This window comes from Syngnathoides biaculeatus, chromosome 5 (assembly GCF_019802595.1).
Source record: "Syngnathoides biaculeatus isolate LvHL_M chromosome 5, ASM1980259v1, whole genome shotgun sequence".
In the NCBI taxonomy this organism is placed as follows: Eukaryota; Metazoa; Chordata; class Actinopteri; order Syngnathiformes; family Syngnathidae; genus Syngnathoides; species Syngnathoides biaculeatus.
The window spans coordinates 26,407,761-26,428,047 of record NC_084644.1 but is presented as its reverse complement, the minus strand read 5'-3'; the positions used below and the strand labels follow the sequence as shown (position 1 = coordinate 26,428,047).

General features: G+C 47.7%; 1 non-coding gene across 1 annotated transcript; it reads right to left on the bottom strand.

Annotated features, from left to right (window-relative positions):
- Positions 1 to 12,573: 12,573 nt before the first annotated feature.
- Positions 12,574 to 12,655, bottom strand: trnas-uga (transfer RNA serine (anticodon UGA)). Its single transcript has one exon. It is a non-coding gene; the product is annotated as a tRNA-Ser (tRNA).
- Positions 12,656 to 20,287: the final 7,632 nt, after the last annotated feature.

Genomic DNA, 20,287 nt, shown 5'->3' with positions numbered 1-20,287 from the left:
TGGGTCTTTCAACATGACAATGACACGAAGCACACAGACAGGAAAACCAAGGAGTGGCTCCGTAAAAAGCATATCAAGGTTCTGGCATGGCCTGACCAGTTTCCAGACACAAATCCAATAGAAAATCTCTGGAGGGTGTTGAAACTCCGTGTTTCTCACCGACACCCCAGAAACCTGTTTGATCTAGAGAAGATTTGTGTGGAGGAGTGGGCCAAAATTCCTCAAGCAGTCTATGCAAACCTGGTGAACAACTACAGGAAATGTTTGACCTCTGTTATTGTAAACAAAGGCTTCTGTACCAAATATTAACATTGGTTTTATCAGATGTGTCACGACCCATCGAGACGGAGGAAGACCCAAATGCAGGACTCCGGAGACGCAGCGGCAGTTTGGGAAAAGTGTTTATTCGTTCTAAGGTCGGTGATCAGGCAGACAGTCAAGTGGGGCGTAGAGAGCAGCTCCGCGGGCAGGCAGGGGTTGGTACATGGAAGATCCATCAGAGAAGGCAGGAGTATCAGAGACGTCAAGCTTACGGGGTCGGTCGGAGGACAGGCAGGGGTCGGTGCACCAGCGTTGACGATCAAGAGTATGGGAGTGCACGAACGGGGCATGAGTTGCGACGATCTGGCAAAGCCAGACCGTCCACTGGGTTCTATATATACACCGGGGTAATCACTGCCGGTGAGGCGCAGGTGTGCGCCTCCTAATCAGCGCCGGTGTGCTGGGACCCGCCCAGCCAGGGCTGGACCGGCAGGACCATGACGAGGTGTTCAAATACTTATTTATAGAGCTCTATCACACAAATAAATCGTTAAAAAATCATACATTGGGATTTCTGGATTTTTTTTTTTTAGATGATCTCTCTCACAGTGGACATACACCTACGATGAAAATTTCAGACCCGTCCATGATTTCTAAGTGTGAGAACTTGCAATATAGCAGGGGGTTCAAAGACTTACTCTCACTTTCTTCACTGTATGTACATTGTATATGGTCACACCTTGCCCCCAATGCCACCCTTTCTCACGTGACCTGTCATTTGAACAATGACTTGACTTTTTCCCTGCCCCCCAAAAAGAAAACCCCACTCCCAGAGCAAAACCTCTTCCTTAAAACTTCACAGTGATCATTTATCTACACAGATATATTTTACTGTAGACTCACATACAAATACAATTACGCGATGGCGCTGAGCCAGGAGGAAAGTGTATAAAAGACAGAATGTTTATACCCGGGAATCATTTCACACTCTATATTATGAATACAAGAAGAAAACAGTGCTATGCGACTGCTGCAAAGCAGACCTGGCTTGTATAACAACACGTCTACAATCACTGACAAAAGGGAATGTAAAGATAATTTACTATAACCTAGCACCACTCGTTAGACACAGCCTCCAGTGCACTTTCAATTGATTTATAAACACAATCAGCACAATCAACCGTAATTAACAGTCGTACCTGATGCTTAGAGACATATCACGCAGACTAACTAACCTGGGCTACCAACAGCCAACAACAATCAGATGAAATTATTGTGAGAACAGAGGCCATAAAGGATCTCCTTGTCACCGGAATGATCACACTAACATCTGGGCTCCATTAAATAGGAACGCTTCCCTGTAGTACTTTTGGTTGAGCCTCTTCTTCATTCTCATCCATTTAGAGCTGTCTTCATTCCAGTAACCCACCTTGTACCACACACTTTGTGTGAGTAGGTTAAAAATGGCAGTAATCTGGACTAATCCTTGGGGATTAGTCCTCATTTTGATCCCGTTTTTTGCTCAATGGCTTTCTATTCCAAGCACTGTTAAAATAAATCTCCATCCCTTTGAGACTACAGTACTGTACTTGTTTCTCCACAGAAACCAGATTTGCCCCTTAAGTGTGCAAACTTGGCCAAAAGAGATCAATAAACTTTAGTGAACAAGTGTGATTGAAAAATGTTAAAGGGAAAAATAAATTGATCCTTATTACAGCGCAAGCTCTGACGTCAAATATGATCCGTGCCAGGGTTGTGGTCAACCCCAAATTTGATCACATTTTTAAAAATTCTTAACAGAAAAAGATTGAAAATTTTGTTTCAGCATCAAATTTTCCCAAACAGTGGCAGTACACATATCTTTCCATCCATTTTCTTTTGCCAGTTATCCTCACGAGGGGCGCGGGGAGTGCTGGAGCCTATCCCAGCTGCCAACGGGCAGGAGGCACGGTACACCCTGAACTGGTTGCCAGCCAATCGCAGGGCACAGAGAGACTAACAGCCACACTCACAATCACACCTAGGGGCAATTTAATGTCCAATTTATGTTGCATGTTTTTGGGATGTAGGAGGAAACCAGAGTACCCGGGGAAAACCCACGTAGGCACGGGTAGAACATGCAAACTCCACACAGGTGGGGCCTGGATCGAACCCGAGTCCTCAGAACTGTGAGGCAATGCTTTACCAGCTGAGACACCGTGTTGCCCAGTACACGTAATTGTTAAAAAAAAAAAAACATTTTAACATTCTTGAATATCATACGAAAGCAAAAAGAATTTAACCAAATCTGTCTGTGAGCCCAACTGAACTGTTATAGGGTTTTCTGCAATTATTTTTCATAAATGGCTTGAAGTCAGTGATTATGCTACGATTTGAAATTTGAATCGTAGCTGTACGCCGTCACAACAGTTGTAATGATCAAAATGCCCTGTCATGTCACGTGAGCGTTCACAAAAATCGGTTCAATTTGTGGGTACAAAGTGAGATACAGCTCCCTGCTGCCAAGCCATAGTAATAAAGTATTCACTTAAATGTGAATAATTTATATTTAATTTGGGGGTAAGGAAAAAATAATAAATATTTAAGAGGATGAGTACCTGTCGAGGTGAAATGTTGTTAATTCTGTGTTAGTTTTCTGTCCACCATAGTTTCGGCAAAACTCCTCGGTCCCAGCGTAACGGGTAGCTACGTAATGGGTCAAGGCTGCGGGGATGTGCTTGCTGTGAGATGAAATACACGAGACACCAGTTGATGTATTGTACACTTGCCAATAGATTTACGACCTTTGGGAGTGAACAAGTCCCAGAGAAGGGTCCCTCTTGGAAGTAATGATGTCACAGGAAATTCTGGAAATCCCCACAGAAAATCCTAGGAAATAGACTGGTCCCCAAGGCACCCCCTCAGAAGCTCCATCATACACAGTGACCTATCCAAGCACCTGTTGACAGATTGATAACATATTTGTGAATAGATTAAACACAGGGGGAGGAATCCCGTGTGGAATGTACTAGTTTTCTCTGCTCAAAATCGCATGGGACAAAGTCACCTATATAAATCCATATGGATGCTAATTGGAAACGTATCTTACACGGTCCTAGTGGAAGGCATGTCTGGGTGTAGTTGTGGACTCTATTTAGATGCTGCTGACAAGCGGCCGAAATGAGTTTCCTCCGCAGGGTGTCCGGGCTCTCCCTTAGAGATAGGGTGAGAAGCTCGGTCATCCGGGAGGGGCTCAGTGTCGAGCCGCTACTCCTCCGACTCAGATGAGGTGGCTGGGTCATCTGATTCGGATGCCTCCCTGGTGAGGTGTTCTGGGCATGTCCCACCGGAAAGAGACCCCGAGGATGACCCAGGAGACGCTGGAAAGACTATGTCTCTCGGCTGGCTTGGGATCCCTCCAGAAGAGCTGGAAGAAGTGGCTGGGGAAAGGGAGGTCTGGGTATCCCTGCTGAAGCTACAGTACTTCCGCTGCGACCTAACCGGGAAAAGCGGTAGATAATGGATGGATGGATGGATGATGACATCACTGTGACGGGTTTAGATTGAAATTGCCCAGACGTGCCCTTGGCGGAGTTAAGTGTGTTAATCTTACTGAGCGCCCATGTGTACAGTATTGGATATTTTTTTTCAGTGGGGGACAAAGGGATCTGCAAAACCAATGTTCATTTGTGAATCAACATAAAAAGCACAAACCATTCTCAAATGCTGATCCACCGCTGCAAGCAGGGTTCGAACTTGAATGGGACCCATTGGATTTCAAGTCCAACGCCTTAACCACCCGGCCATCGAAGCTGATGGGTTCAGTGTTGCGTTTTGGACACACGCGCATGTGCATTGCCAAGATGGCGTAGCTCTGTACCAAAATATACATCCACAACTGCAATATTCCTTCTTACTGTGGAACATTGGTGTGGAGGATGTAACTGGAAGTGAGGGGGCCCTGCTTGCAGGAAAGAGGCCTCCTGCAGGTCCTGCACATCCTTGACAATTGCACAATGTTGTTGTTGTTGTTGTTGAGTCACTTGAGGTCCCCGGACTTGCATGTGGGAGGCCCCATAGTCCTTCGAAGAGAAGAAGAAGAAGTAGAAGAAGATGACGGAGAATTTCGGGATCAAAGGCAGACAGGGTGATGGATATGGAGGCAGAGGGGGCGCTGTGACCAGCCTGTGCCGTGGCTAGCGGGGGAGAACCCAAGCAGAAACTGCAAACGAAGCCTTGAAGTCCTTTTGTATATCGGATCTGGCCGGAGTGGTTCCTGTGGAACCCCCGTTGGCAGGCGACACAGGTGATCGAAGCGAAGTTACAGGGAAGAGGGCACTTCCCACGGCGCGAGTCAGAGTGAAGTGATCAGGCTTCGAAAGGCTCCTCAGGAGGAGAGCCCCTTGCAGGACACCACAAGAAGGTACGTGGTCTTTGTCCCGTCCATGTTGTTGTTGTTTCAGTAAGAGGCCTTAAAAATCCTTTGATGTTTGCTGAACGGGTTTCATGTGATCTGATAACTCAACTGAGAATGTTTGTGTGACTTTAAAGCTTCCATCGAATTTTAGGAGGGAAATTTTGTAGTCGCATCATGGGTCTCTTTAATGCATGTGGTGAGTGTGGGTTCCTCGCCTACATCGTATGAAAGGTGCAATGACGTCATCATGATTAAATGAGAGGGTCGAAGCCATGTGGTTACTCTCTTTCCCATAGAAGAAAAGCACTTTGGATTGGTTTAGTCAACAGTTTTGTCAATAAATGCATACAATACATAATCATAGCACAAGTGCTGTGGTGTTGATTTAATCTGGTTGGAAGCTGAGTTTCAGTGTGGTTCTTCAGTATTTCATAACACTGAGAAGGCTTTTTTTTTTTTTTAGGTGACGCCTGATGGTTTTGGTGGCTGCTGCGGGTGTTTTTCATTTATCTCGTCTGCATCAATTTTACTGCTCTTAGTGTTTCCTCCTCTCTCTATAGCCAATTTATTTGTTGTCAGGTGTGATGGCTGAGCGGTTAAAGGTCAACTGATACGTAAAGCATGACTTTTAGTATGTTTTTAATGAAAAAAGGCAGCTGGAATCGACCCATCCATTTTTTCACCACACGTCATGATGTTGTCATATCTGGATTTTGGTATCTCCTGATATGAAAATCCTCTCGAGGCGTTCGTTTTGGAGAAGAAGCAGGAAGTGACGTTTTTTCCAGACGCCCACACTGGCGGCTTCGTGTGTTTATACCAGTTTTTACCGGTGAGAAAGTAATTGTTTTTTCCTGCGTGTTAGGCAAAATGCTGTCTCATTGTATTGCTGGATATTGATTCTGTCATGATCCTGCCGCTTCAGCACGAGCTGTGCTGGTGCCCGCGCGGCTGCGCTAATTGGGAGGCACACACCTGCTCCTCATGCGGGCTGATCATCCCCTGTATAGATAGGACCCGGTGACGACTGGTCCTCCGGCAGTTCGTTGAGCTTTATGTCCCGTTCCAGCACTCTCGTATTCCTGATTGATCCTGTGTGTACCGACCTTCGTCCGTTCTCCGACCAACCTTGTAAGCCTGACTCCTTTGAGACTTCTGCCTGCGTTGATTGTTTCCCCGTGTACCGACTCCTGCCTGTCCGCTCATCTGTTGTCTTCGCCCGACGTCACAACTACCGCTGCTGCACCGGACTGCCTGCTCGATCCCCGACCTCTGCATACAATAAACGTGTCTCTTCTTGAACTACCTTGCGTCTTCCGAGTTCCTGCATTTGGGTCCTACTCCCGTTCCGATGGGACGTGACAGAACGAACTGGCCATCACAGGACCCAGCAGGAAAGACCCGGCGTCGCCGGGACCGACGCAAAGTAGACCGTCTGCCGAAGGACCAAGCCTGTCCGATCCGGGTGGGCCCCCTGATGTCCTCCGATTCCGTGTCTTACGCTCCGCCAGCGAGGTATGAATACGTCCCGAACACGACCCGTCCGGCTCCTCATATTATTCTGGACTCTGACTTTTCGGAATATGAGGAGGACCGCGATTTGTATGCCCGGCTGCCTGAGTACGACTCCGACGACTTTGATTTTGAGCCTCTTTGCCCGGCTTTTGATCCCAGTCAGTTTGCCCCGCCTTCCCGCGTTTCCAGCACCCGAGCGACTTCGCCCGGTAGATCCAAGTGCACCTATCGGTACGAGGGAACCCGCTTGGCCATCTACCCGGGACCTCCGTGTGGCGGCCAGAGGAGATGCCCCGGCCGGGCGCTCCCCGGTGCCTCCCGCTGCGCGGCAATGAAGACACTGTCCTCCCACTCCTCGCCGGCAACGGTGAGGCCGGCAGACCCGCACCTGGTGGCGAAGCTTCCAGCCCAGAGGGAGGAGGAGCCGCCAAACCACGAGGCGTTCTGTCGCGAAATGCGGGCGCAGATAGAGCGGCAGAGCGCCGAATTGGCGGCTCTCACGGCCCAGGTCCGGCAAGGATTGGCGAACCATCCGAGCTACGCTGACGTCGCAACGGCGACGGACTCACTGCTGACTCAGGTTCACGTTGCCGTGGAAACCGACCCGCCACCTTGCCAAGTGCACGTAGCTGTGGAGACTGACCCGCCTCCTCGCCATTCCCACGTCGAGGTTTTGGCGGTTTCGAGCAGAGCTCACACGGCAGTTGGAACTGACCCGCTCCCGAGACACGCCCACGTCAGTTTCGACTGACTCTCCGCCTACTCAGGTTCACGTTGCCCTGGAAACTGATTCGCCACCGCGCTACGCCCACGTTGCTGTTTCATCGGATGCACTGCAAGCTCACGTGGCAGTGGGGACCGACCCGATGCCGCCTCACGTTGCTGTCCAGGAGGTGGCGACGTCTCCACAGCCGGTTCTCGTCCGTGCTCTGGAATGGCAGTGGCGACCGGCCCGCGGTCGCTCCCCGTTCCTGCTCTGCCGGCGACGGGCACGCCCTCACGTTCCTGTCCAGGAGGTGGCGACAGTTCCCCAGCCGCCTCACGTTCCTCTCCAGGAGGTGGCGACAGTTCCCCAGCCACCTCACGCTCCCGTCCAGGAGGAGGTGGAGTTGGTGATGCTGTTGCCGCCTTCTCTCGTTCCTGTCCAGGAGGCGGCGGTACTGGCGCCACTGCCTTCTCTCGTTCCTGTCCAGGAGGGGGCGGTACTGGCGCCGCCTTCTCAAGTTGCTGTCCAGGAGGGGGCGGTACTGGCGCCGCCTTCTCACGTTCCTGTCCAGGAGGAGCTGAGGAGTTCTGTGGAGCCACCCTGGAGCTGGAGAGACTACGGGAGGGTGATGGTCATTGCTCTGGTCCTTCTTTCCATCATCCTATTCGCTCCAGATGGCTCCCAGCCGCTTCCTGACCAAGCCTCGGTGGCGACCAGTCCCTGGTCGTCTCGCAACCACGGCGTGGGAGGTTCTCATCCAGAGCAGTTGCCTGCCTCGTTCTGGTTCCTGCCTCGCCGTTTGGTTCCTCACAGAGGTCGTCCGCCCGAGTCGCCCCGTGGGGACCCTGGTGCTTGGCGTCCGGGTCGTCCTCCTGACCTGTCCACCCAGACGCCTCGTGTTTGGTGGCCTGGATGGCCACCAGTCTGTGGTTCAGGGGGGGGCGTGCCCTCCTCCGGACCCCCTTCCGCCCACCCCTGCCTGTGTTAATTAGTCTGTTTTTTCGTTTAGGCACGTCTGGGAGCCGTGCCTTTGAGGGGGGGGGGGCTACTGTCATGATCCTGCCGCTTCAGCACGAGCTGTGCAGGTGCCCGCGCGGCTGCGCTAATTGGGAGGCACACACCTGCTCCTCATGCGGGCTGATCATCCCCTGTATATATAGGACCCGGTGACGACTGGTCCTCCGCCAGTTCGTTGAGCTTTATGTCCCGTTCCAGCACTCTCGTATTCCTGATTGATCCTGTGTGTACCGACCTTCGTCCGTTCTCCAACCAACCTTGTAAGCCTGACTCTGTGATACTTCTGCCTGCGTTGATTGTTTCCCCGTGTACCGACTCCTGCCTGTCCACTCATCTGTTGTCTTCGCCCGACGTCACAACTACCGCTGCTGCACTGGACTGCCTGCTCAATCCCAGACCTCGGCATACAATAAACGTGTCTCTTCTTGAACTACCTTGCGTCTTCCGAGTTCCTGCATTTGGGTCCTACTCTCGTTTCCGATGGGACGTGACAGATTCACTATGAATTCACTCAGCGTGACATTCACTCGTGAAAGATGGATTGCACAGGGGCAAAGGACAGGAGCTTCGTGCCTTCTAAAAGACAGATTATAGAGCTATTATAAATAATAATAATTGGGGGGGGACAACCTAATCCTCTCAGAAGTAACAAAAGATCTGCGTCGTCATACTTTAACAAAGTATATAAGTCGGGTGCTAAATGTGTCTGTGTGCGGTGGTGGCATTGTCGTTGCTCGTAGCCGCGGTGTTGTTCATTGCTCGCGACCGCCGCTGTTGTCGATTATCACCGCCACAGAGGTGGATCAGGCGGTTTGGCCACATGCGGGAGGAGAAAGGAGCTCTCCCCCCACCGGCCAGTTACTTCGGCCGGCATGGGTCCCCCTGAGTACGCTACATACTGTCATACATACTCTCGGGAAGTCTGTTGTTAGTTAGAAGTGATCTGCATATCATCTAAATATGGCTCAAAACGATAGGGTAATATTGCCCCGGCCACTTCACTCGATTGTGAGATGTTCTCTTCTTCGAAAAGAGCTTCCGTGTCAGAAGGGGTGTCGGAAAAGTCCAAAAATCTCAGTTGTTTGTCTCCCATAGCAGGTGGCAGACCCTTTTTTCAATGGCGGCTGTCCCAATGTTACAGCTTTCAATGACGTAGCAGGCAATATGGCTACCACTGGGATGTCGAGTGAGACTTCCGCAACTTTCCGCATAACACGCTCTTTTTTTTTTTCCATATAGACACTGAAGTGTTATATGTTGTATATGTACGTGACAGTGGCTCATCTGGTAAAGCGTTAGCCTCACAGTTCTGACGACCTGGGTTCAATCCTGGCCCTACCTGTGTGAAGTTTGCATGTTCTCCCTGTGCCTGCGTGGGTTTGATCCGGGCACTCTGGTTTCATCCCATAAACATGCAACATTATTTGGACACTCTAAATTTCCCCTACGTGTGATTGTGAGTGCATCTATTTATCTCCATGTGCCCTCCGATTGGCTGGCAACCAGTTCAGTGTGTATGCTGACTCCTGCCCGTTGACAGCTGGGAATGGCTCCTGCACTCCCCGCGACCCTCGTGAGGATAAGTGGCAAAGAAAATGGATGGATGGATTTACATTATATGTAGTTTTTATAACAATATCTATTTTAAAATGTATATAGGCGTGTCAGTTGATCTTTAAGGTGTTGTTACACATGAACTCCAATCCGATCTTCCCATGCAAGTTTCAAGCTGCAAGTCACACACATTTGGTCCAAGTAAGAATCAGGCAGCTGAATGGACACTTCTCACTGTTGTCAAAAATAAATGGATGTTAGTTTCCTTACAGAGCTCTGTTGCTGTGCCCTAGACCAAGGCACTAACACAGGACTGTTGTGCTTTCCCATCCATCTTTCTCTTGAATATCTCCAATGACATTATACTTGCATGTGTATGAATTTGTTCCTTTTGTGGTGTAATCCCAACATATCCAACTGATTGAAAAATGAAAGTTCCACTCAAGGATGAAATTTGCACTACTCTGAATCTGAAGGCTCTAAAATTTGTATTCCTGAGAAACCCCATCATTTGGGGGAAAAATATGCTTGAAAAACCTCAGTGAACAAGTATGTTTTTCTTTTTGTTTGTTTTTGAAGGTTATCAGTGTTGGGAAAGAAGATAGCAACAGCATTAATGATAGAAAAACAGACTGTACACCGCAAATCAAGGATTGCTGTTTTAACATAATCGGAATCACCTTCTAGGCACATGCGGTAACCACCCTCTTGTGCACCATGGAATTCAGTTATTTGAGCGCACTGGTATATACTGTATGACATGACAACTAAATGAATAAAAAAACAAAAACAAAAACTTCTCACATAAACCGCAGTGCTTCATAAATTTCACATATTACATCTTGAAAATGTGAGAGAAAACAGAATGAACAGTTAAAACTTGCAGCTGATTGAAAAAGTTGAAGAGGGAACGCCCTTTTGGTGAAATGAAGAGAAGAATAGATGAGGATGTGATGCTGCTGGGATTGACAAAATCCACATAAACTGGATTTAATCTCCAGAAAAAAAAATTGTAGTTTGTTGTCCATAATCTATGGTATTTGTTACCCTCTTCAAAGGTAACGAGTATGGAATTTGTTGTTTTACTGTCAAGTAGTTAGCTTCTTTGACACTCGAGTTGCCATCCATCCATTCATACATCCATTTTCTTAGCTGCTTATGCTCACAAGTGTTACAAGAGTGGTGGAGCCTAGTCGCATGGACCCACAGCAAGTCTTTTAAACTTCCAAAAACTCTATGCCTGGATCATGCATTCTCTGGGGATCATGTTTTGTTTTGTTTTTTTTTTTTTTTAGTTTAAGTAATTGCTTGAAACATTGGGAAAGATGGTAATAAAGTTTATTTTGATGGTGAGTTTATTATTGTTTTCTATGGGAAAAGTTGTTCTAAAAAATCCCGGAAAACATTGTGTTCTTTAAAATTCCACACAGTGATGGAATAAAGAGCTCGTGCATGTGATGTCACCTTTTTCACCGCGCCATATTGCCGGTAAAACAAAGCTGCTCGGCAGTGCAGGAGTCGCTGAACCGGAACAGATTTTTCACAATGCCCGAGACCTATTGTGCTGTTGGTTGTCACAATAGACAAGACAGTTCTTCAAATAGATCATTCTATAGAATACCATCTGAAAAGATCAGAAAAGATCGATGGATTTTGGCAATTAATCGGGATGGATGGTGCCTATTTAGCAATCATTTCATTGTAGGCAGGAATTATTCTTCTCAATCTCAAATTATTAGCCGTCCTCTCCTTCACTTTTCCGCCACTTGGCAACAGATTGGAGAAGCAGAAAAGGATCTTGTGCCCGAATTGGAAATTAACCAACAACAAAAAGCCATGGAATTCCAGTACCTCACGTACGATCATGGATAAAATCAATCCACCTAACGCTATGCAGCTGACTGGTAGTCTTGCAGATGACTGGAAGTGTTTCAAGCAAAGATTTCATGTACACTTGGCAGCAAGTGGAGCAGGGGGAGATGCGGAAGTAACCAGAGAGCGGTTTGCTGGTACGTGTTCTACAACGTAGAAGTAAAGATTGAATGCTTTGAAATACACCTCGTCTATTTGTTACACAATATATCACATATAACACAGCGAAAACATCGACTTCGGCATTGAAAATGAATCTTCTATGCCAAGTGTCTCTCATTTTTCCATGTACCTTACTTTATTATCACCTTCTAAATGTTTAACGGTATGGGACAAAACTTTCTGGGCGTCGTGCTATAAGACGTATTTCTGTGTCGTCTCCAATCGACTTAGCATTGAAGAATGCTTTGTTTGACTGCAATATGGCGACGGCAAACAATAGTCACTTGATTTTATGATGTAGGTGCACGAGCTCTATAGGGGTAGACTGAAGCTATTCCTTCAGTCACGCCCCCCCACACACACACACTTTTCCAGCCATTAGAAAAAAATACAAGTAATTCAATGTATTTGTAGCATGTTATAACGTTTTTCCGAGGTGCCCTTGGAGGCATCATGAATAGTTGCTACTCAAACAAGCAATGAAAATCTGCTAAGCTTATAGAGGTTATGTAAACATTAGGGAATAATGAATGTGGAGTGAGTCGGTCATTGCAGTAGTGTCAGAATTATACTCAGTTTAGATCAATGTTATGATCTCCCTCAGTTGTAAAAAAAAAAAAAAAAAAAAAGAGAGAGAGAGAGAGAGAGAGAGGAGAGAGAGAGAGAGAGAAAGAGAGAGAGAGAGAGAGAGAGAGAGAGAGAGAGATTTGCCATGTTCCTTGAATAGTATTCTACAATTTTGTGAGCTGATGTTGTTTTCTGTTTAATGTATTTGGGTTTCTTTGGGTCAATTCTGTGCCTTTCGTGTGTGTGTGTGTGTGTGTGTGTGTGTGTGTGTGTGGTGTGTGTGTGTGTTTTATATTGATGCAAATGTCTTAACCCACTCACCGGGTTTAGATGTCGTCAGTACTGTAGTCTGCTGTGCCGTTACGCAACGTACCAACGGTGAAATAAAATTTAGAGAGTGGCCGTTTCCACAGGATTCTATGTATTTTGTGTGTGTGTGTGTGTGTAGGGGACAGAGGCAAATGCTATAGGTTAATTTGGTAAAAGATGTACAAAACACAAATCCTCTTGGAGTGCGTTCGACCGCTGCGAGCAGGGTTCGAACCTGCGCGGGAAGATCCCATTGGATTTCAAGTCCAACGCCTTAACCACTCGGCCATCGCAGCTGATGGAAGCGATTTGATATTACAGACATGAATGCGAATGGGAAAACCGATGCGTGTTATACGTGCCAAAATATATGTATACAACTGCAGTATTCATACTCACCGTTGTATGTTTTTTCAGTGTCACGATTAGTTCCAACATATGCATTCATCCGTACAAACGGCAAATGCGTCAAACGGAAACGGCAATGCAACTTTGGCTAATTGTGCTGCTATATGGCGTGTTTTACATTTAAATTCATTTTTCGGAGCTGTTATAATAACATGACATTGTATGTGTGTGTGTGTGTGTGTGTGTATGCATGTATTTAGATTAAGAATGTAGATAAACACATACATTAATGGTGTAACACAATGGATGGATGGATGGATGATGATACTGGTTGGAAATTCCAAATATCCCCTTTTTAAAGCTATTCGAGTTGTTCTTTTCTGCCCATCATTTTAGACAGTCGGATTTGTCGTTTTTTTGTGACGTGAAAATGAGGTTAAACTTGTCTTCTGAAATTTAAATATAGGGAACAGCTTGAGCCCGATTGGTCCGTATGACTGCATCTGCTCAATATTGTCATCCTATGGCAATTTCTGGCTCCAGTCCTTAGCATGCAGCTTTGTCGTATGAGTTATTGAGACACTCGAAACGCACATTCAAATACAGTCTCTTTACTGTGCTTTAAAACATCTAACTACGTCACAAAAAGATAACTAGCAACTAAGTCACACTTGTCAGCAAATTTAAATCTTGTCATTTGCGGTTTTGGTGTTCAAACTGGTTTTTGGGTTTGAGGGACAAAATGGATAGATGTCAACCGTGAACCATGTCATATACACATTTTGACTAATGTCATTCATTAAATCGAAGAAAAACATTTATTCTGATAGGAGCTCACATTTACAAGGTCTACAAAAAATATTAAAAATTGAATTAGAAAATCTACAAAAAAATATAAAACTTTCAACCAAATATGTACACGAGTCAGAAAAAGAAAGTTCCCAGTGATGGCCATTACATGTTCTCTGGCGGCAGAGAGCCCCAGGTCGGGAATGAGATCCTGCCCCAAGTGGGTGAGTTTGTTTTTGGGATGTGTGAGGAAACCGGAGTGCCCGGGTAAAACAGGCAAACTCCACACAGGCAGGGCTAGGGTTTGAAATCTGCTGCTCAGAACTGTGAGGACAATGCCCAACAGCTGCTCCACTGTGCCGCTTCCGTTGAAATTCCAGAGACAGTTAATTAAGGGTGCAACATGGCCCCTAGATGATTTTTTTTGCAACACCTGTGAGGCTGACGGCCTTAGTACCATTGTGGTGGCGAGCTGTCAAGGGGCCAGTCGGATCCCATCCGCTTCACTGGTGCCTTGCTAACCTACTGCCTTGCTACGTGGAGCACTTGGGATCACAACACGGTACGTACATTGGAAACCAAATAACAGAAAACCCATTCAACTCCAGGCAACGTCATAGGTGGATGACTAACTGCAAGTTATAATGTAAGAACTGTGTGTGAAAGTTCTCCCACTTAGAAATCATGGAGGGATCTCAAATTTTCATTGTAGGTGCAGGACAATGACATACAGTGAAAGAGATAATCTGAAAAGAAAAATCCAGAAATCACAATGTATGATTTTTTTTTAACGATTTATTTGTGTGATACAGCTGCAAATGAGCATGTCAACACCTGAGAAAACCAATGTTAATATTTGGTACAGTAGCCTTTGTTTGCAATGACACAGGTCAAACGTTTCCTGTAGTTGTTCACCAGGTTTGCACACACTGTAGGAGGGATTTTGGCCCACTCAGGTTTCTGGGCTGTCATTGAAAAACACGGAGTTTCAGCTCCCTCCAAAGATTTTTTATTGGGTTTAGGTCTGGAGACTGGCTAAGCCAAGCCACAACCTTGAAATGCTTCTTACGGAGCCACTCCTTGGTTTTCCTGGCTGTGTGCTTCGGGTCAATGTCATGTTGAAAGCCCCAGCCATGACCCATCTTCAATGCTCTGACTGAGGGAAAGAGGTTGTTCCCCCAAATCTCATAATACATACTCTCCTTAATATAGTGCAGTCGTCCAGTCCCATGTGCAGAAAAACACCCCCAAAGCATGATGCTACCACCCCCATGATTGACAGTAGGCATGGTGTTCTTGGAATGGAACTGATGATTCGTCTTCCTCCAAACATGGTTAGTGGAATTATGACCAAAAAGTTCCATTTTCGTCTCATCTGACCACAAAACCTTCTCCCGTGACTCCTCTGTATCATCCGAATGGTCAATGGCAAACTTTAGACGGGCCTTGACATGTGCTGGTTTAAGCAGGGGAACCTTCCGTGCCATGCATGGTTTCAAACCATGACATCTTAGTGTATTACCAACAGTCACCATGGAAACTGTGGTCCTAGCACTTTTCAGGTCATTGAGCAAGTCCTGTTGTGTAGTCCTGGACTGATTCCTCACCTTTCTCAGTATCGTTGAGACCCCATGAGGTGATATCTTTCATGGGGCTCCACTCTGATTGAGATTGACCATCATGTTTAGCTTCTTCCATTTTCTAATAATTGCTCAACAATGGACCTTTTTTCACCAAGCTGCTCGGCAATTTCTCTGTAGCCCTTTCCAGCCATGTGGAGTTGTACAATTTTGTGTCTGGTGTCTTTGGACAGCTCTTTGGTCTTGGCCATGTTACAAGTTTGTGTCTTACTGATTGTATGGGGTGGACATGCGTCTTTATGCAGCTCACAACCTCACACAGGTGCATCTGATTCAGGATAATACATGGAGTGGAGGTGGACTTTTAAAAGGGGACTAACAGGTCTTTGAGGGTCGGAATTCTAACTGATAGACAGGTGTTCAAATACTTATTTGCAGCTGTATCACACAAATAAATCGTTAAAAAAATCATATTGTCACGACCCATCGGAAATGAGAGTAGGACCCAAATGCAGGAACTCGGAAGACGCAAGGTAGTTCAAGAAGAGACACGTTTATTGTATGCAGAGGTCGGGGATCGAGCAGGCAGTCCGGTGCAGCAGCGGTAGTTGTGACGTCGGGCAAAGAGAACAGATGAGCGGACAGGCAGGAGTCGGTACACGGGGAAACAATCAACGCAGGCAGAAGTATCAAGCAGTCAGGCTTACAAGGTTGGTCGGAGAACGGACGAAGGTCGGTACACACAGGTTCAATCAGGAATACGAGAGTGCTGGAACGGGACATAAAGCTCAACGAACTGGCGGAGGACCAGTCGTCACCGGGTCCTATATATACAGGGGATGATCAGCCCGCATGAGGCGCAGGTGTGTGCCTCCCAATTAGCGCAGCCGCACGGGCACCCGCACAGCTCGTGCTGAAGCGGCAGGATCATGACAGTACCCCCCCCCCCTCAAAGGCACGGCTCCCAGACATGCCTAAACGAAAAAACAGACAGTAATTAACACAGGCAGGGGTGGGCGGAAGGGGGTCCGGAGGAGGGCACGCCCCCCCCCTGAACCCCAGACTGGTGGCCATCCAGGCCACCAAACACGAGGCGTCCAGGTGGACAGGTCAGGAGGACGACCCGGACGCCAAGCACCAGGGAACCCACAGGGCGATTCGGGCGGACGACCTCTGTGAGGAACCAAACGGCGAGGCAGGAACCAGAACGAGGCAGGCAACTGCTCTGGATGAGAACCTCCCACGCCGTGGTTGCGAGACGACCAGGGACTGGTCGCCACCGAGGCTTTGTCAGGAAGCGGCTGGGAGCCATCTGGAGCGAATAGGATGATGGGGAGAAGGACCAGAGCAATGACCACCACCCTCCCGTAGTCTCTCCAGCTCCAGGGTGGCTCCACAGAACTCCCCAGCTCCTCCTGGACAGGAACGTGAGTAGGCGGCGCCAGTACCGCCCCCTCCTGGACAGCAAAGCGAGAAGGCGGCGCCCGTCGCCGCCCCCTCCAGGACAGCAACCCCGTCGCCGCCCCCTCCTGGACAGGAACCCGAGAAGGCAGCGACCCCGTCGCCGCCCCCTCCTGGACAGGAACCCGAGAAGGCAGCGACCCCATCGCCGCCTCCTGGACAGGAACGTGAGGGCGTGCCCGTCGCCGACAGAGCAGGAGTGTGGAGCGTCCGAGGGCCGGTCGCCACTGCCACTCCAGAGCACGGACGAGAGGCAGCTGTGGAGACGTCGCCACCTCCTGGACAGCAACTTGAGGCGGCATCGGGTCGGTCCCCACTGTCACGTGAGCTTGCAGTGCATCCGTTGAAACAGCAACGTGGGCGTGGCGCAGTGGCGAATCCGTTTCCAGGGCAACGTGAACCTGAGTAGGCGGAGAGTCAGTCGAAACTGACACGTGGGCGTGTCTCGGGAGCGGGTCAGTTCCGACTGCCACGTGAACTCTGCTCGGAACAGCCAAAACTGCGACGTGCACTTGAGGTAGCGAGTCCGTTCCCACTGTGGCGTGCACTTGGCAAGGGGGTGGGTCGGTTTCCACGGCAAGGTGAACCTGAGTCAGCAGCGAGTCCGTCGCCGTTGCGACGTCAGCGTAGCTCGGCTGGTTCGCCCATCCTTGCCGGACCTGGGCCGTGAGAGCCGTCAATTCGGCGCTCTGCCGCTCTATCTCTGCCCGCATTTCACGGCGGAACGCCTCGTGATTTGGCGGCACCTCCTCCCTCTGGGCTGGAAGCTTCGCCACCAGCTGCGGGTCTGCCGGTTTCGCCGTTGCCGGCGAGGAGTGGGAGGACAATGTCTTAGTTGCCGCGCAGCGGGAGGCACCGGGGAGCGCCCGGCCGGGGCGTCTCCTCTGGCCGCCACGCGGAGGTCCCTCGTACCGATAGGTGTACTTGGATCTACAGGGCGAAGTCGCTCGGGTGCTCGAAACGCGGGGAGGCGGAGCAAACTGACTGGGATGAAAAGCCGGGCAAAGAGATTCAAACTCAAAGTCGTCGGAGTCGTACTCAGGCAGCCGGTCAAACAAATCGTGGTCCTCCTCATATTCCGAAAAGTCAGAGTCCAGAAGAATATGAGGAGCCGGACGGGTCGTGTTCGGGATGTATTCGTACCTCGCTGGCGGAGCGTAAGACACGGGAGCGGAGGACATCAGAGAGCCTACCCGGATCGGACAGGCTTGGTCCTCCGGCAGACGGTCTACCTTGCGTCGGTCCCGGCAACGCCGGGTCTTTCCTGCTGGGTCCTGTATTGGCCAGATCGTTCTGTCACGACCCATCGGAAACGAGAGTAGGACCCAAATGCAGGAACTCGGAAGACGCAAGGTAGTTCAAGAAGAGACACGTTTATTGTATGCAGAGGTCGGGGATCGAGCAGGCAGTCCGGTGCAGCGGCGGTAGTTGTGACGTCGGGCTAAGAGAGCAGATGAGCGGACAGGCAGGAGTCGGTACACGGGGAAACAATCAACGCAGGCAGAAGTATCAAACAGTCAGGCTTACAAGGTTGGTCGGAGAACGGACGAAGGTCGGTACACACAGGTTCAATCAGGAATACGAGAGTGATGGAACGGGACATAAAGCTCAACGAACTGGCGGAGGACCAGTCGTCACCGGGTCCTATCTATACAGGGGATGATCAGCCCGCATGAGGAGCAGGTGTGTGCCTCCCAATTAGCGCAGCCGCACAGCTCGTGCTGAAGCATCAGGATCATGACACATATATTGTGATTTCTGGATTTATCTTTTTAGATGACCTCTCTCACAGTGCACATGCACCGACAATGAAAATTTCAGACCCCTCCGTGATTTCTAAGTGGGAGATCTTGCAATATAGCAGGATGGTCAAATACTTTTTTTCTTCCCTGTACAAGAGTAAAAGTTGAGTCTGAGTCCATGTCAGATTGAGAAAAAAAGCACGTCTTTTCATACCATCTATGTAATTACAGTTTTAATTGTGAATACACAGACATGATGTACAATACATGTTTTGTATACACTATCCATTACACTATGTCATGTTGATGCTCTCGATTAAAACAACTTGGAAAATGCACAGTGTCAAAATGTAAGTTAAGTGTGCTTGTTTTTTTTCAGGAACTGTATCCAAGAAGACTCATTTGAGTAAGTTCCACTTTGTGTTTCTGTGCATGTGTGTGGGTGTTTGTGTGTTTGCGTGTGTGTGTGTGTATGTTTGGTTCAGACATTTGCTTGTGCTAGATATTTTTGCATGCAATGTGGTTAACGTCTTAGGTAGGGAAGGTATCGATTGCACCTGTTTAGAAATTCACTGAAAATAACGACACATACGCACATTGTGGCATTGTTGGAGTTGAGCTATTAGCGACATGGAGTGTGTGGGTGTGTGTGTGTGCTGCACCTGTGCTACGTGCCCCCAACACGCGCAGACACACAAACACGTACGCTCAAGCACACTCACCATCATCAGCAAAGCGGCAAACGCTTTGACATCTGACTGCACAACACAGTGATAGCATCACCATTGCCAACTTTTGAGCTAAACATATTCTGCCACAAGACACCTGGATGACTTATCGAAGAGGTGACACTACGTGAACTGCAGTATCCCTCAACACACCCACTGTGTCAGGTGGGGCTAGGGTAAAAGAAATAGTTTTATTTATATCGGCTGACTTCTGTGCAGCTGCAAAATGAATGATTTTATAATTTTGTGTAGAATTTAACTGAGGGTGTATATTTTGGACATTGACCAAGTGCTTCTCATGCTTCCTTCTTCACAACATTAGCAAATGTTTCCAGACCCACTGGTTGAAAAAGAATTATATAGAGAGACATTATGAAAAAATTAACAGTAGTTTTGTATCTCTAGTATATTTTAAACTTTGTAAAACAGTTTTCCTTCACACCTTTTCTCATTCTCTCGTTGCCTATTTTTTTCAAATTAAAGGAAAAGCATATTTGCGTCAAGCTATTTATTTGATACTGCCAGTTAAAATTTACTGTAAAAATAGAAGTTAAAATTAAATATTGTACAACGTATATCCAACCAAGCCATATAATTACGTTTACTGAAAGTCTGATAGCTTTACGCTAATATGTAGTCTGTTACGCCATAGACGAACTAACGCAAATGAGCATAGGTGTTACGTCATTGGCACTTTAACTGACACAGAGCAGCTACACATACAAACAGAATACAACAATACTCACAAGCATCCTGTATACAGTATTGTCTATGCTCTGTGGGAACAACAGCTATTACTGGAGCTAAGTTGCAGATGTTCAGTACTTCTTTTTTTTTTTACTCCTTTTCACTGCATCTTTTCCATTAGAGGCCTGGCATTTTGGAGCACAGCACTAGTCTACAGCCTCCGGCATGTAACTCTAAATTTAAGCTTGAGAAAGTATGACCTTTTGTTTTTCAAGTATACAAGGGTTCATATGGCCTAAATAATGTGTAATATAACTAAATCACAATACACTTGCCCATTTGCAGGTCACCATTCGCGGCCCTCCATGTTCACGGATTTTGGTCTCCAAATTTTTTATTTATTTTTTTATTTTCACAATTGTAAAGGTCAAAAATTGTCTTCTAAACAGATTTTTTCTGAACAGAAGAGATGGCACATGAGAGATGACATTTTATGTATACACAGAGTTCCAACATTTGCAAATGCTGTTGTGTAAATTGTCCAATAAAGCCCCACTACATGAAAAACACAGAGTACATGTGTGCAATCTATC